Here is a 15,566-nt window from a genome sequence, read left to right as displayed (position 1 = left end):
GTGGGGCTGAACGCCTTAGACACACTGTCCAGCGAGTGCACCAAGTTGGAGGTTCCCTGCTGTTTTGCGGTGGCATTATGTGGGGCCGGTCATTGGTGGTCATGGAAGGCGCCTTAACGGCTGTACGATACGTGTATGCCGTCCTCCGACCGATAGTGCAACCATACAGGCAGCATATTGGCGAGGCATTCGTCCTCATGGACGACAATTCCCGCCCCCATTGTGCACATCTTGTGAATGACTTCCTGCAGGATAGCGACATCGCTCGACTAGATTGGCCAGCATGTTCTCCAGACATGAACTCTATCGAACATGCCTGAGATAGATTGGAAAGGGCTGTTTATGGACGACGTGGCCCACGAACCACTCTGAGGGATCTACACCGAATCGTCGTTGAGGAGTGGGACAACCTGGACCAACAGTGCCTTGATGAACTTGTGGATAGTATGCCACGACGAATAAAGGCATGCATCAATGCAAGAGGACGTGCTACTGGGTATTTGATGTACCTGTGTGTACAGCAATCTGGAACATCACCTCTGAAGGTCTCGCTGTGTGTGTGGTTTTCACGAGCAATAAAAAGGGCAGAAATGATGTTTACGTTGATCTCTGTTCCAATTTTCTGTACAGGTTCCGGAACTCTCGGAACCGAGGTGATGCAAAACTTTTTTTGGTTTGTGTACTTCGCCGTGTTCGGTGCTGTTTGGCGTGTTTGTCAAGTGCAGATGGTGCTTAAGCATGGTGTATACGACCCGGGAGATCTGGGAAAAACCCGGGAATTTTTTCATCCGGGAGAAAATCGGGAAAAACACGGGAATTTTTTAGAACTGCGGGAATTTTTCATTGTTTCAGTTTTCAGTTAAATTTTTGTAATTGTGACTGGTAAGAACCGATACGCTAACAAAGGATTTTACTGTATCCCACTATTGCAGCTATAAAACATGAACGAAAAAAAAGGACATAAATTGGAAAGGAAATGCGCCATATACAACAAGAAAAGACAGTGCTCATACAAGTGTCTGCCATCAGCAAAATGTGTCAAAGGCTTTAGGGAGACAATGCAATGCTTCATAATAACAAATTTCCTCCTATGAGTGTGACGTCGCAACTGTTTACATCGTGACCTACGAGGAAGACAGGTCGCGGCGCGTACGTCACGAAGGTAGGCCTCAGCTCGCTTTACTCCGCGGGCAAAATGCGTTTCTAGACCTGTTAAATCGCAACCGGGTGCGCACGTACTAATGAGAATTGCATCTTCTACTGGAATCAGCTATTATGAAGTCTTACCGATTGCTAGTCGTACAACAAAATTTAAAATCACCTCTCCACAAAAATGGTATAACGGCTTGTTTATAATATTTAGTCTCTTCTGCGTAGCATTCCTTATTTCATAGAAGATATGGTACCTTATGGAACTGATTGTCATTTTGGCATAATTTTAATTGTGTTGTACCCCAGTGGAGCCGTAACAAATTGTTAGTAGGCCTACGGACTTCCTATCATTCAAATTCAAATGGCTCTGAGCACTATGGGACTCAACTGCTGTGGTCATAAGTCCGCTAGAACTTAGAACTACTTAAACCTAACTAACCTAAGGACAGCACACAACACCCAGCCATCACGAGGCAGAGAAAATCCCTGACCCCGCCGGGAATCGAACCCGGGAACCCGGGCGTGGGAAGCGAGAACGCTACCGCACGACCACGAGATGCCGGCTTCCTATGCTGGTGCTGGTGCGCTCGAGCTGCCAGGTTCTTCACGCGTCGCAGCAGGCCCGGATGTAGGAGCGAGAGGCGTGAGGGGAAACCGATGTATCTGACCCGGTTAGCAATTTCGGGGGGGGGGGGGGGGGAGGGGGCGGGGGAGTCGCTAAATTCACATTCTTGACGAAAAAACCTTGTTTCACAAAGCGCCTAGCATTCAGCGCACGTTGGTCTATCGATTCATTCGTATGATTTTGAAACGCTTCCTTGTTGGTTTTTGAACATTTTCGAACACATTCCTAGTTGATTTCTGAATGAATCATTAGTTTATGCTTCGCAGCGTGCGTAGTGTACGTGATGTCTCTGTCAGGGGAATCCTCGCTGCATCTAGAAATAAACTTTTTCCTGCAGACAAAAGGGGACGGGGCTATACGAGCTGTGCGGAGTAAAGCCGAACGGATGAATGCCAATCGCTGTCAGATTTTGTGGTTGACTGGGTTTTGCGAATGATCAACGGTGTTATAATTACTAGCGAAATCCATAGATTCATACGACCAGAGTGGAAATAAACGACTAACAGGAATAACAGGTAGGAAAGATTACGTATTATCTTCTCGGTGTATCCAAGAAAATGAAATTATGACAGAAAATTTTTGGCCACACCGCTACATCAGTAACGGTCACTTGTTCAGTCTCCAGCTAGCAGCTGCTTAAGTTCTGTTCTGGAAGTACCGCGAAAACGCGTTCTACGAACATGAAACAACGCCTAACCGGAGACTAATCGCGAGGTAACTAAACCGATGATTGTGGCAGGGTTAGTGAAATTAACCGGCGGATAAGTTTTGACAATGGCAGGAATAGTTACAGAATTAGTGATGACAAGATTGTTTGTTAGAACGAGGAAGGAGAAGAAACGGGGACGTCACACAAATTATGGAAGAATATGACGATTCCAAATTTATATAAAAATTTCGTACTTCTACTTTCCGATCCCATGCTTGAGAAACTGGAGCGTATGAATGAAATATGAAACTATTTTCTAACTTAAAATTTTCTGCTTGTAGTATGCCTATAGGCATTTCATATTGGTACTTCGTGGATTATATTCTGTCTTGTTATAAAAATGACCATTTATGCCAAAGCAGTCTCGTTTATTTGGTCTGTGTTACAATCGCTACAATATTAAAAGGCCTATTTTGTTTTATCTAGCAGACAGTGACAAAATAGACGTAATCAAATCCAGAAACCACACCTGTCTTGGCTACATTTCAATTTTTCATGTATAAAAACGTTTGACGAACTTTGATGAGGTAATAGATTCTTTCGCAGAAAGGAAAGCACGCCATTAAAACTGTAGCACGATTAGAGATAAAAAAGATGCTAGGAGCTAAGGATTGGAGAAATGTGTACTGTCTTGCTTTACTGGTTTTGTGTATTTATTCTACATTTAATTTTATGTCACACGAAACAGCAAGCTATTAGCTAATAGGCAATAAAGAATGCAAATTTTCTGAAGAATTCTTGTTCTCCCGGTTACAAATAATACCATCCAGTATTAGTTGCGGGGTTTCTTTTTTAAGAGTGGCACAATGTCAGACCAGCCGACCGGGAGCAGGAGAGGCACCACAGGACATTTTAATTTCCACTGTCTTGAATACAGTTTGATGGCGTCCATTACAAAATATAGCAGGTTTAAATTCCACAGAGCGAAATAAAGTTACGTGCGATAGAAGAATGCTGTGCGAAGAGGTGTGGCACAGCACTTTGGCACACTTAAGACCAAGTAACATGTATTACATTTCCTCAAACACATATGTTTCACATATTAGACTCTTCAGAAAGATGTGCGCTACAAAATGAACATTTTATGGAAAATTCGATTTTTTTAAATTTTTGGCGTCCTATCTCAAACGTTCGAGGTGGGGGGGGGGGGCTATGTAGTACTGCCCCGGTTCGGAAATGTAGATCTGGGGCTGATGCGCAGAGCAGTCTGAGTTATAATGTAAGTAGGATGTCTTCTTATTGGCAACGTTACGTAGCGCTCTGTATGAAAATCACTGGCTGTGCTGTGTGCAGTCTGTGGCTAGTTTGCATTGTTGTCTGCCATTGTAGTGTTGGGCAGCGGCAGCTGGATGTGAACAGCGCGTAGCGTTGCGCAGTTGGAGGTGAGCCGCCAGCAGTGGTGGATGTGGGGAGAGAGATGGAGAAGTTTTGAAATTTGTAACACTGGATGTCATGAACTACTATATATATATAATGACTGTTAAGGTAAATACATTGTTTGTTCTCTATTAACATCTTTCAATTGCTAACTATGCCTATCAGTAGTTAGTGCCTTCTGTAGTTTGAATCTTTTATTTAGCTGGCAGTAGTGGCGCTCGCTGTATTGCAGTAGCTTGAGTAACTAAGATTTTTGTGAGGTAAGTGATTTGTGAAAGGTACAGGTTAATGTTAGTCAGGGCCATTCCTTTCTAGGGATTTCTGAAAGTCAGATTGCGTTGCGCTAAAAAAATATTGTGTGTCAGTTGAAGCACAGTCCTGTATAATTGTTCAAAGGGGACGTTTCGATAACAGTGGGGAAGTGCGTAGTCCGCACCTGACCCGTGTTTACATTTAGTGATTTTTGCCATTTCCTCTTCGTTTACTGTTCTCACGTCAACTGAAAACAAAACGGATTTTTGTGGCCAGGAGCCATAAGTGAATTAAAATACATTCACATAATTACGGAAGGCTAACATATGTTATTGGTTTCAGGTTTTATTATGTTTCCACTTTTCTGACAGTCAAACATTAATCGCCTTCCAGAACAAAGAAGTTGTTTTTGTCGGTTTGCTAAAGAAATTTGGCTTTTATTAATCTTTTCCGCTGAGCCAGTCGTTTCAAATACGAAACGAAGTGCTTAATTCCACACTATTGGCTAGTTTCAACTGTTCGCTGCATTTCAAGCGCACGCTTTCATCTTCTAGTGTGTATGGCATTATGCCATAATAAAAAACCAAACAAAAGACTGGTACGCCAGGAAAATTTAGATCCCAAAAGCCACACTGAGAAGCTTCATATCAGTCCAGGCCTACTTCATTGGGAATCTGGACATACAAATGTGCACTTTAAGTTGCAGTTTAAATGTGCACATTTTAGAATGGTTCATGAAATTCCGATGCTCATGGAGTATCCTCTGATGTCTTGTTTCTATTACGACATAATGTAAGATCTTTTACTGTTTTACACCTAAGTACATAAGGGCTTCCTGCGTCATCGCAGCTGCGCAAGCGCGGTGGCGCTTGTTGTCTGACGCCCTCCGGCAACTGCTACCAGGTCGCAGCAAAATATTGCGAATGGTGGTTTGAAAAGCGTTACTTTCAAAAGTAAATTTCCTTTTACGCAAGTTGAGCTATGTGCGAGAATGTACGATGAATTTCTTAAATCACAGAGCGTTTGACTCTCATTACAAATCAGCTCTTTAATGTCGAGCCATTTAGAAGAATTAGATCAGACATTTATGTCGTTACTAAAAATTTTACTTACACATATGTGTGATATATCTTAAAGTGTAACACGTACAAAAAAGATCAACATTATATGTGAAAGCTTAACTTCTGTTGCAGCTTATTAACCTCAGAGGCCAATATTACAAGTGATAGCTTTTCTTTTCTTGCAGCAACACTGTGTATATTAATTTATACCATCAACTTTTCCTCTTTGTGTGTTCGCGCTACTTAACAATGATGTTGCTATTGGCTGACTACATCACGTGTCCTATGCTCTGAATATTGGCATGAGCTATGACTGGCTTACAAAAGCTCATCGCAATCTCTATTTCAGTGCTTCGGAAAGTAACACGCGGAGTTTGGTGGAATTCGAATTTATACTGCACATCAAAGATCTTTCCAAAACGCGTTTTTTCCCCTGAGTTTCGTTTTCTAAAGTGCCGGAAAATTTTACGCCTGTGTATAAAACCTTAATCATTTGAAGGACTGATCAATTTTACAGTTCCGAGGGAAAATATCTGCCACTTAACACGGAAAAAATGTGTTTTCACCCGGGAGAAAATGTATTTTTATCCGGGAAATCCGGGATTTTTTTGTCCTTGTCCGTGTATACACCCTGTTAACGTGTGTGCGAGAAATTTTGATGGCGGAAAATTTGATAGATGGCGGATGTTCTTTGTGTCAATGATACACAGCATATGTTTAGTGAAAAATTGTTATATTTCTATTTATCTCACTGTATTGTGAGTTTCCACAACTGTGGAATATTCGATCAAGGACAAAAACAAAGTAGCACTGACAATTATAAAAACGGTAGAGCTATCACATCTTTCCCAGCCATATACTAGGCACGGAGGGTTTATGAACAAAATCGATGTTTTACGCGTAAAGCCTAGTTTACACGACGACAGTGTGTTGCTCCACTCGTTGCGTGGAATGGTTTCATATTTGACTGTAGACACGGCGAAACCAGTATATATTTCAGTTTCGTCGTTTTGTGGGTTCCTGAGTCGTGCCTGAAATGAAAGTTTTGGCCGCTGCACGTCGCACGAGTTGTGATGGAGTTAAAGTTGTTGCGCAGAATCGCTGCATAAAAAAAAAGAAACGTGTTTCGATTCGTGACTGGATGAAGAAAAGACATCAGCTCGATTGCTCAGACCCAAGAAGTTCTTTTAATTATCTTAGAATGTCACCAGAAGTGTTAACGTTTCTTCAAATAGAGTTAATTATGCAATAAGGAATAAAGATACTGTAATGCATGAAGCACTGTCGCCAGAACTGAAATTACATATCACATTGCATGCATTACAATCGAGAACACTCAGCATGTTATAAGATGCGGTTTCAGTTGGTGATGACGCTTTTTCATTAACACCAGTGATTATTAACATTAACAGTAACAATTAATAACACTGACAGCAGTAATTATTCGAAGCAGGCCGCATTAAGAAGAGAATGGTTTGAAAACTTCTCTCTTGAAGATAGATCTGTACAGGGGCAATATTTCAAAATTCAAATATATGTCAATGGGGACACTGCTGCGACGTTTTAAATAAATGAGTATTGAATAACGACGGTAGCTTCGTGATTTGTGGAGCCTTCCCTTCTGTCAACAATATTCCTTACAAAAAGGAGTGAGCCAACTCGAACGGTGGGATTTTAGTCTTGTACACAAGAGCACTTCAGCTAGAATAACATTTGCTTGTATTTTTCTTAATTCAGTTATATATGTGTTCCTAATTCAATAAATTTTGCCCTGCAGCTCAGATATTGTCAAACTATCTATGTTCTGATCGCATATGATAGTCTCAGGAGCAATATGTTGCTTATTCTTGTAATCAGCATCACTGAAAATCGACAAACACCTATGCAAAGCATATCTATCCAAAAAGCTAACATTATTCTCCGTTCCGCGCTTCATATTTCAGTTTGTCTACATTCGACGAACACATATAACCTCAAATCCCATGCAACTAGTATCGCCAATGTTCGAACACGCCGAAACTGTTTGGTTTGTTTGACGAGCTGCGCAAACGCGCGGCGCGCATGCGCAGTGGCCGGTAGGGGAAGCCTAACAGACACATCATTGTGGTCCAAAACCACTTGGAAGAGACGTCAAAATGACAGGGGCATGCGCAGTGGCCGGTAGGGGAAGCCTAACAGACACATGTGGTCCAAAACCACTTGGAAGAGACGTCAAAATGACATATAAGCAAACGCGCTGCACACTAGTCGACTGATCGAGATCCGTAGTCGAATCGAGTTAGGTGACAGTTTCTTTCAGGACTACAATGGCGTCAGGAATGTTAGTGTACTATTTACTTTAACTTAGTTAACAGTTAACATGTCGGACTTGTGGTGTCACCGCCAGACACCATACTTGCTAGTTTGGTAGCTTTTAAATCGGCCGCGGTCCGCTAGTATACGACGGACCCGCGTGTCGCCACTGTCAGTCTAGTGAGACGTACTAGCACTCGCCCCAGTTGTACAGCCGACGTTGCTAGCCATGGTTCTCCGAGAATTACGCTCTCATTTGCCGAGACGAAAGTTAGCCTAGCCTTCAGCTACATTTGCTACGACCTAGCAAGGCGCCGTATTCAAGTGATATTGAGATTCTATTAATGTATCATCAAGAGCGATGTTCTACAAATGTGGATTAAAGTTAAGTATTTCAGGAGCTTCGTACTTTTCTTTATAGTATTCATTACGTATCCTGTTTCAGACCTCACGCCAGCCTGCGTGAGTTAAGCGCGTGCCTTTCGGCTTCCTCTCATTGTGTCTAGACTGTCTTGTCTAGACACAACAGGACTGTCGGTGCGTGTCTGCTGAACGTGTTGAAACTAGCGTGATCCGCTGATATGTGACCGTAATGTGAAAGAAATGTGGCTGTTATCGCACGTACACTGTTGCGGAGAAATGGAAATGTATTTATAAATTACGTATAAGTAAATAAATCGTACGGATTATCAGCTTATCGGATTTTACCTGTTTCTTGACCATGCTGTGATTGATCTGCTTATTCCGTCGAGTATTAGGACCAAATAGGTAGCGTAAAATGTTATACACCTAAATAATGAATGGAGTATTCCCGTAACATTTTCCATAATCCATCATGTATAACCGTTGAGAGAAGCTAAACATTGCCATTGCTTACGAGAAATAGCGTTTGTTGTCGACTCCGCAGCTCATACTGGAAAAAAAAAAAAACAATTAACTACAGTGTCGTGTTATTTCCTGGGATATGTAAGATTCCAGTGCAGTTATAATGAAATATTGGTTTACCAAGAGCTGTTACTTGTGTTAAAAAATAGGTATGTTTTCTAAATTGTGCCTCATAGGAAGTTAATGCCTTCTGCAGTCTTCTCAGTTATTTGTTAAAACAATTTTTCAGAAGAAGCAGGCTCTGTTATACATTTAAGGGGTGGTTGTTTGGCTACACATACGACAGCTAATCTTGTATATTAATAATAGTTTCTATGATCATACAAATGAATTTTGATCATGCAAAAACGGCTTTAAAGGATCATGAAAGAAACCTCCAAGGGCAACATAAAATTCTTTTAAAAACTTCTACCTGTGTTCATTATACCACAGTTCAAATAGTAAGAATACTTGTGTGTTGTGCCTGAATAATGAAACGCAGTGTCCTCACACGAAAGCTATATATGGGTCATTCCATGTCAGTTCAACCAGGGGCTCCAGATCATAGTCTCAGCTTTGATTGAAATTCAGTAGGCCTACACTAATTCTACCATGTGTGGAATACTCGAGTGCAAAGTATTAGTTTCCCCTGCCAATTAGTTCTGGTAGTATGACTTGTCAAAGAAGGTGGCATTACCCGGAAATTGCAACCCGCATCTGGCAATCTATCTTCAGTCCCAACTTCAGGTCTTAATCACTGTGGAACAATTCCACACAGTACAGTGAAATTTTTACAACCCAGTAACATCCATTTAGAGAACACACACCATGAATCAAAACACCAACAACATATTTCTGAGGGAAAATAAAAAATTGCAAAATGTGATTAAAAAATGTAATATGTTGAAAGGTACATATTGTAGGGGCCCTCTATGCCAAATATAATTCACTCAAAAAGGGTATACATTTTTTTGTGGTAAGCTTAATGTGGCCTGAACACACACAGAACTACTCATGCCCATATCAGTCACAAAAACTGAGTTACATGTACACGAAAATACAAAAATTTGAAAAATTACCTGAAAAACATGGATTTTCTAAGTGTGGTAGCACAAAAGGGACAAGTTTTATCCAAGCCAAATTTCACACACTGCATAAGGAGACCATAATGATATATATCACAAAATTTCAGCATGTTATTGCAAGACATTTGTGTACAATGGAAGTTGACAGATGTATTTGGTGATGTGGCCATTGTTCCACTACACAATTTTGTAAAAACATATCTTAAACTGTTCTGCCTTTTCTTATCCTCTCCCCAACATGTAGAAAGATTAACACAACCTATCATTAATGTTTATTGCACCTTAACTGCTAAAAACCAGTCGATTGCACTTCGAACAGAAGTTCTCCCACACTTTAGCTACTGTACTCTGTACATTGAGTGGCAGATTGTACTGTCTTCCTGACACTGTGGTAGGAACTGGAACTGTCATAAGAATATGTTCAAAAGGAATCCAACACCTGTCTGCCAAACATTGCCGGGTCAAGGGAAGTGTCCGATCCCAGATAATATTGTGTTTTGTGGTATTTGGTGAGTTTTGTGATGTCGATTTTTTTCGTCGTTTTGCGTGGTTTTGTATGGGGGTGGGTGGCTAAATTTGTTTATATTTAGTTTCTCCCCACCCAATTTCCCACGCTTGTCCCGTTAGAGTCATTACCCTTTTTGTGAAACATGTGTGTGTTTGTTTTTCGATGTATTTTCGTCTTTATGATACATATACAACGATTTTATATCCGCGATATTGGAATTGTCGTTTATGGTCGTTTCCGCCATATTTGTGATGTCATGGGTCAAAGCGGACGGGTGGGATCGGACGCTTCCGTATTTCCCCCTGTGGGCACAAGGGGATACACCCTGTGGGCACAAGAAGTACAGTTCCAGGAAACTTTATCATCATATGAAAGTGTTTCTGGATAAGTATTCTTTCCTACAAAGAAGTTGTTTTGATCCATTTCAGATTCATAAGAAGACAGTGAAGTGTATCCTCATAGAAATTGATATAAAATCAGTATTGAAAGTGAATCAGTGCATGGGACTTAACGTGAAACCAGGACAAAAGTTATGTTCCAGGTGTGTTACACTGCTAAAAAATTAAGAATATTCTGATAATTTACATGACAGTGACAAAGAGTATCAGCCACCTACAGCCACAGTGGATGAGCAATTAAATACTTCAGTGACTGCTCTTGGTTTGTCTCCCATGAAGACACACGAAGTTGGAAAAAGAGACAGGCCCAGCTAGGGTAGAAGAAAACTACAAGAAGCTCAAATGGAATTAAAGCACAAAACAGCTGACACACTAATGATGGAAGAGGAAGAACTATCTGCTCCAAAGGAACAGAAATCATGCCAGAAATGCTTTGATTTGGACAAAATTGTGCACAATTTGAAAGAAAAATTTGCCATATCCACACGCCAGAAAAAAGTAGCTATTCTTACCCTTGCACCTTCCAGCTGGTCCATTGACTACACTACAAAGGAATTCAATGTTTCTACATATATGGTAAAGCAAGCTAGGAAAATAAAAGCAACCCAAGGAGTGCTTCCACAACTTCAGCAGGCTCAGGGTAAGCAATTGAGTTCAGAAATAAAGGTGCTAGTGTTGGAGTTTTATGAGAATAATGACTACAGCCGAATAATGCATGGAAAAAGAAGAAAAAAAAACTATGTAATGGTGAAAATGGGAAATGTATGTGTACAGATGCAAAAAAGACTGTTGCTATGCAACATATAAGAACCATACGTAGAATTCAAGGAAAAGTATCCCAATACCAAAGTAGGTTTATCATCTTTTTTCAATCTTCGGCCAAAATGGGTTGCGCCTGTAAGTGCAAGGGGCACACACAATGTTTGTGTATGTGAAACCCATCAAAATGCTAAGCTGATGTTTGCTGCTATAAAGGATTCTGGTTTGGATTACAAATGTGCAATGAAGCTACTAGTGTATGACATCAGTTCCTACCAGTGCATGATACACAGGCGTGAAAAGTGTCCTGCTAAGGCAAATCTTGCAGAACACATGAATAACAAACTGTATAGTGAACTCCTTATGGATGATGATGAACTTGTTTATAAGAAACAATGGACACACATGGATCAAACAGGTCTTGAAACAAAACAAAGTACAGTGGAAGATTTTGTTGAAATGTGTTGTCAAAAAATGGACAAACTGACCACACACAGCTTCACAGCAACAGCACAATTGGCTTATCTCCAGTTTTGTAAGGATAATTTGAAACAAAATTATAGTAATACTAGACTTTTCTGAAAATTATGCATTCATAGTTGAAGATTCCATCCAAGGATATCATTGGGACAACAGTCAAGCACCTCTCTAGCCATTTGCGATTTACTATGGAGGTGAATCAGGTGAACTGTCTGTCATGAACCTGTGTGTTTTCAGTGACTGTTTAATTCATGATGCCATTGCAGTTCATGCCCACATTCACACTCTCATGGCATATGTGAAAAACAAGCTGCCTCACATACATTTTGTGAAATACTTCAGTGATGGGGCAGCTAATCAGTACAAAAACTGTAAACATCTCAAAAATTTATGCATGCATTACCATGATTTTCAGATTCACGCAGAATGGAATTTTTTCGCAACAAGTCATGGTAAAAATGTATGTGATGGTATTGGTGCTACCATTAAGAACATGGCATCACGAGCCAGTCTGCAGCACCCTACAGGAGGTCACATTCTAACACCTCTTCAGTTATTTACCTGGGTACAGAAAAATATCTCTGGCATACAATCATTTTATGTTTCGAGAGATGAGGTGAAATCAGTCGAAGAGTTGCTAAAAAGCAGACTAGAACACGTTAAAACTGTTGCAGGCACAACGAGCCTCATCACTTCTCTCCATCGGACTCTGACAATGTGCAGATGAACAGACTGGCCAGTTATAACTATAGGTTCATGCACAACATGTGTCTTCACAGAGTGTCTGACTCAGGATTCAGAAGCAAAAGCAGCAACATACAACCAGGTTGCTATGTTATTACTGTTTATGATGACAAATGGTGCTTAGGATGTGTTGCAGAGTGCTGTGAAGCAAAAGATGATGTATTTGTGATCTTCATGGCACCAGCAGGACCAGCAAGATCATAGATCTACATCAGCTCCTGATCCCATAAATTGGGATCGAACTGACCTATATAGCTCAACAGCAGCTCCCGATCCCATCTCCCATTACAAAAACCAACATACTCCACCAAACATTGAGATTGAACACTTCCCTCCAACTATATAGCTCAACAGCAGCTCCCAATTCCATAAATTAGGATCGACCACTACCCTTGACCTATGTAACTCAAAAACATCTCCCAATACCAATCTTCACAGCCACAAATTTCAATGAAACACTTCCCTATACTCCAATACACAACACGTACGCCAAAAATAAAAAAAATGAGAACTTACCACAAGAAAGTTCCAGCCCCACAAACTAGATAGGCCACCACACACACACACACACACACACACACACACACACACACACACACACACACACACACACACACACACACACACACACACAACCCAACGAAAAAATACTAAACTAAAAGAAAAACCCAATCCACCCACACCTCAACTCCCCCCCCCCAACCCCCGCCCCCCACCTACCCCAAAATAAAAAACCCACAAACAAAAACCAAATGCAACATAAAAAAATCTCAATCACACACTACAACTCAACAAAAACTTCAACAAAATAGATCCTCCACAACTAAAACAAAAAACAAACACACTCCCCCCCCCCCACCTTAACAAACACTATACAACAAAATAAACCACCCACCCCACTCTGAGCCACAGCCACCCACCCACCTACCCGGACCACCCTAACTAACCACTTTCGGCCTATACATTTTACCCACAGCCCTTAAGAAAACCCGAACAATACAATAGCCCTCTGGGACACTCTTCCGCCAACAGTACTCATCTAACTAAGGCTGAAGGTTGGAAGAGCGCCTCTTCCCCCTCCCAAGAACTGACTTAACCGCCCCCCACATCCCCTCTATTGTGTTAGTTCAAGCCCCTGTCTCATAATTCTTAAACTCTAAAGTATGGTTCACTACTAAATGATTAAATCAACTCTCACCCAACCCCCTACAAGAAGAAAAAGCATCAGAAACTATTGTGGACCCCGGCTCTATATATTCCTCAATTAACCCCACTAATTCAGCCATGGACCTCCCTTCCACAACCCTAAAAACACATTCGGAACTCCCACCCCCCCCCGGAACAACGGCACCCCACACCGAAAGACCAGCCACAGACTTCCCCCTCCCATACTTCCTTTTCCCAAACTGTGACTCGTCCACCTCCACAACAACCCCATGCCCCCCCCCCCCCCCCAAAACTTACCCCTGTACTTAATAAATTCCGAACACACTTCACAACAAGAGGAATACCAATCTAAAACACTCCTCTCACTTACACCAGTCTCATGCGCGCAAAAACTCTGTGGGGATCTATAACAAAAATAATATGTAACAAGCACAATCTCGCGCATGCCCAACCTAGACTTCTCGAACCAGGTACCGCGCCATATGGAACGCCATATGTCATCTTTGCGACAGCGCCACATATAACCATCCCTGTTCCGAGAGGCCGGAACTTTAACCAATTTCATTGGTTCACGGCACACACCGCACTTCACCACCTTGGCAATTAAGCCAAAAACCTGTAGGAACTTAATCAGCTCTAAAGCTGTGTCCCCCATCATAGCCCTCAACCGAGAACTATTGATCTTGTCTTTCATATCCATTCCTGAACAAAAAACCACAACTGATTAAACTTAATAACAAAACCACCCGACGTACAGCAATCATCAGTACATTAACCTTCACACAAAACCGTTAACTCACTGATACAAATTCCGCTTCAAAAATACGCAAGCAGCACACGCCACAGAGCAACATCAAACTGAGCCCAATACACCAAACAAACGAAAACCCTGAACATACCACCAGAGGGCACAACAAACCACAACACGACGACATCAACAAACACGCCACACTCACAAACCAAACTGCGCGCTGTAATAATGTCACACACCACAACACCCTTATGTCACGGGTCAAAGCCGACGCGTGAGATCGGATGCTTCTGTCGACGCCCACAGGGTGTATCCCTTTGTGCCCACAGGGTGTATCCCGGATCTCCATAGCAACAAATCTTGGTTCAATTCATACAGTGCAAAGTGAATGCCACATTTTGATCCATATGTTGTTTTATGACATTCAGATGCTTGTTCTCTACCAATACTGCAACTTGCTTGAACAAAAGCACCACTAGTACACTCTTCTGCCTCCATATTGACTTTCCACAACAGTACTGAACAGTCTGAACTAGAATCTTAAAAACATGAGTAACTTGTAATTGTTCGTTGTTTCCATTGTTGTTCCTGCCTACCAATGACTCATTCTGTCCCTGAAAACTACCATTGTTTAACTTTGTTGCCTAATGGTTCCCAACAATTGCTGCAGCTTTATCCAAAACAAGCTGTCTGCATCATCACTATTACTTGCTGTTAAAAGAAACATAACCAAATACATCTCTGTCAACTTTTATTGCACACAAATGCCTTGCAATAACAAGTTGAATTTTTGCCACATATTATATTACAGTCTACTTATGCAGTGTTTGAAATTTGGCTTGGATATCACTTGTCCCTTTTGTGCTACCACACTTAGAAAATCCATGTTTTTCAGGTAATTTTTCAAATTTTTGTATTTTCGTGTGCATGTAACTCTGTTTGTGTGACTGATATGGGCAATATGAGTTCTGTGTGTGTTTAGGCCACATTAAGCTTACCACAAAAAAAATTTATACCCTTTTTGAGTGAATTATATTTGGCATAGAGGGCACCTACAATATGTACCTTTTAACGTGTTACATTTTTTAAATCACATTTTGGAATTTTTTATTTTCCCTCAGAAATATGTTGTTGGTGTTTTGATTCATAGTGTGTTTTCTCTAAGTGGATGTTACTGGGTTGTAAAAATTTCACTGAACTGCGTGGAATTAAGACCTGAAGCTGGGTCTGAAGATAGACTGCCAGATGTGGGTTGCAATTTCGGGGTCATGCCACCTTCTTCCACAAGCCATAATTCTGGAACTAATTGGCAGGGGAACTTAAAATTTTGTACATGAGTGTT

This window comes from Schistocerca cancellata, chromosome 7, assembly GCF_023864275.1.
Source record: "Schistocerca cancellata isolate TAMUIC-IGC-003103 chromosome 7, iqSchCanc2.1, whole genome shotgun sequence".
Lineage (NCBI taxonomy): Eukaryota > Metazoa > Arthropoda > Insecta > Orthoptera > Acrididae > Schistocerca > Schistocerca cancellata.
The sequence above is the reverse complement of the archived record's forward strand: the minus strand, read 5'-3'. Positions refer to the sequence as shown.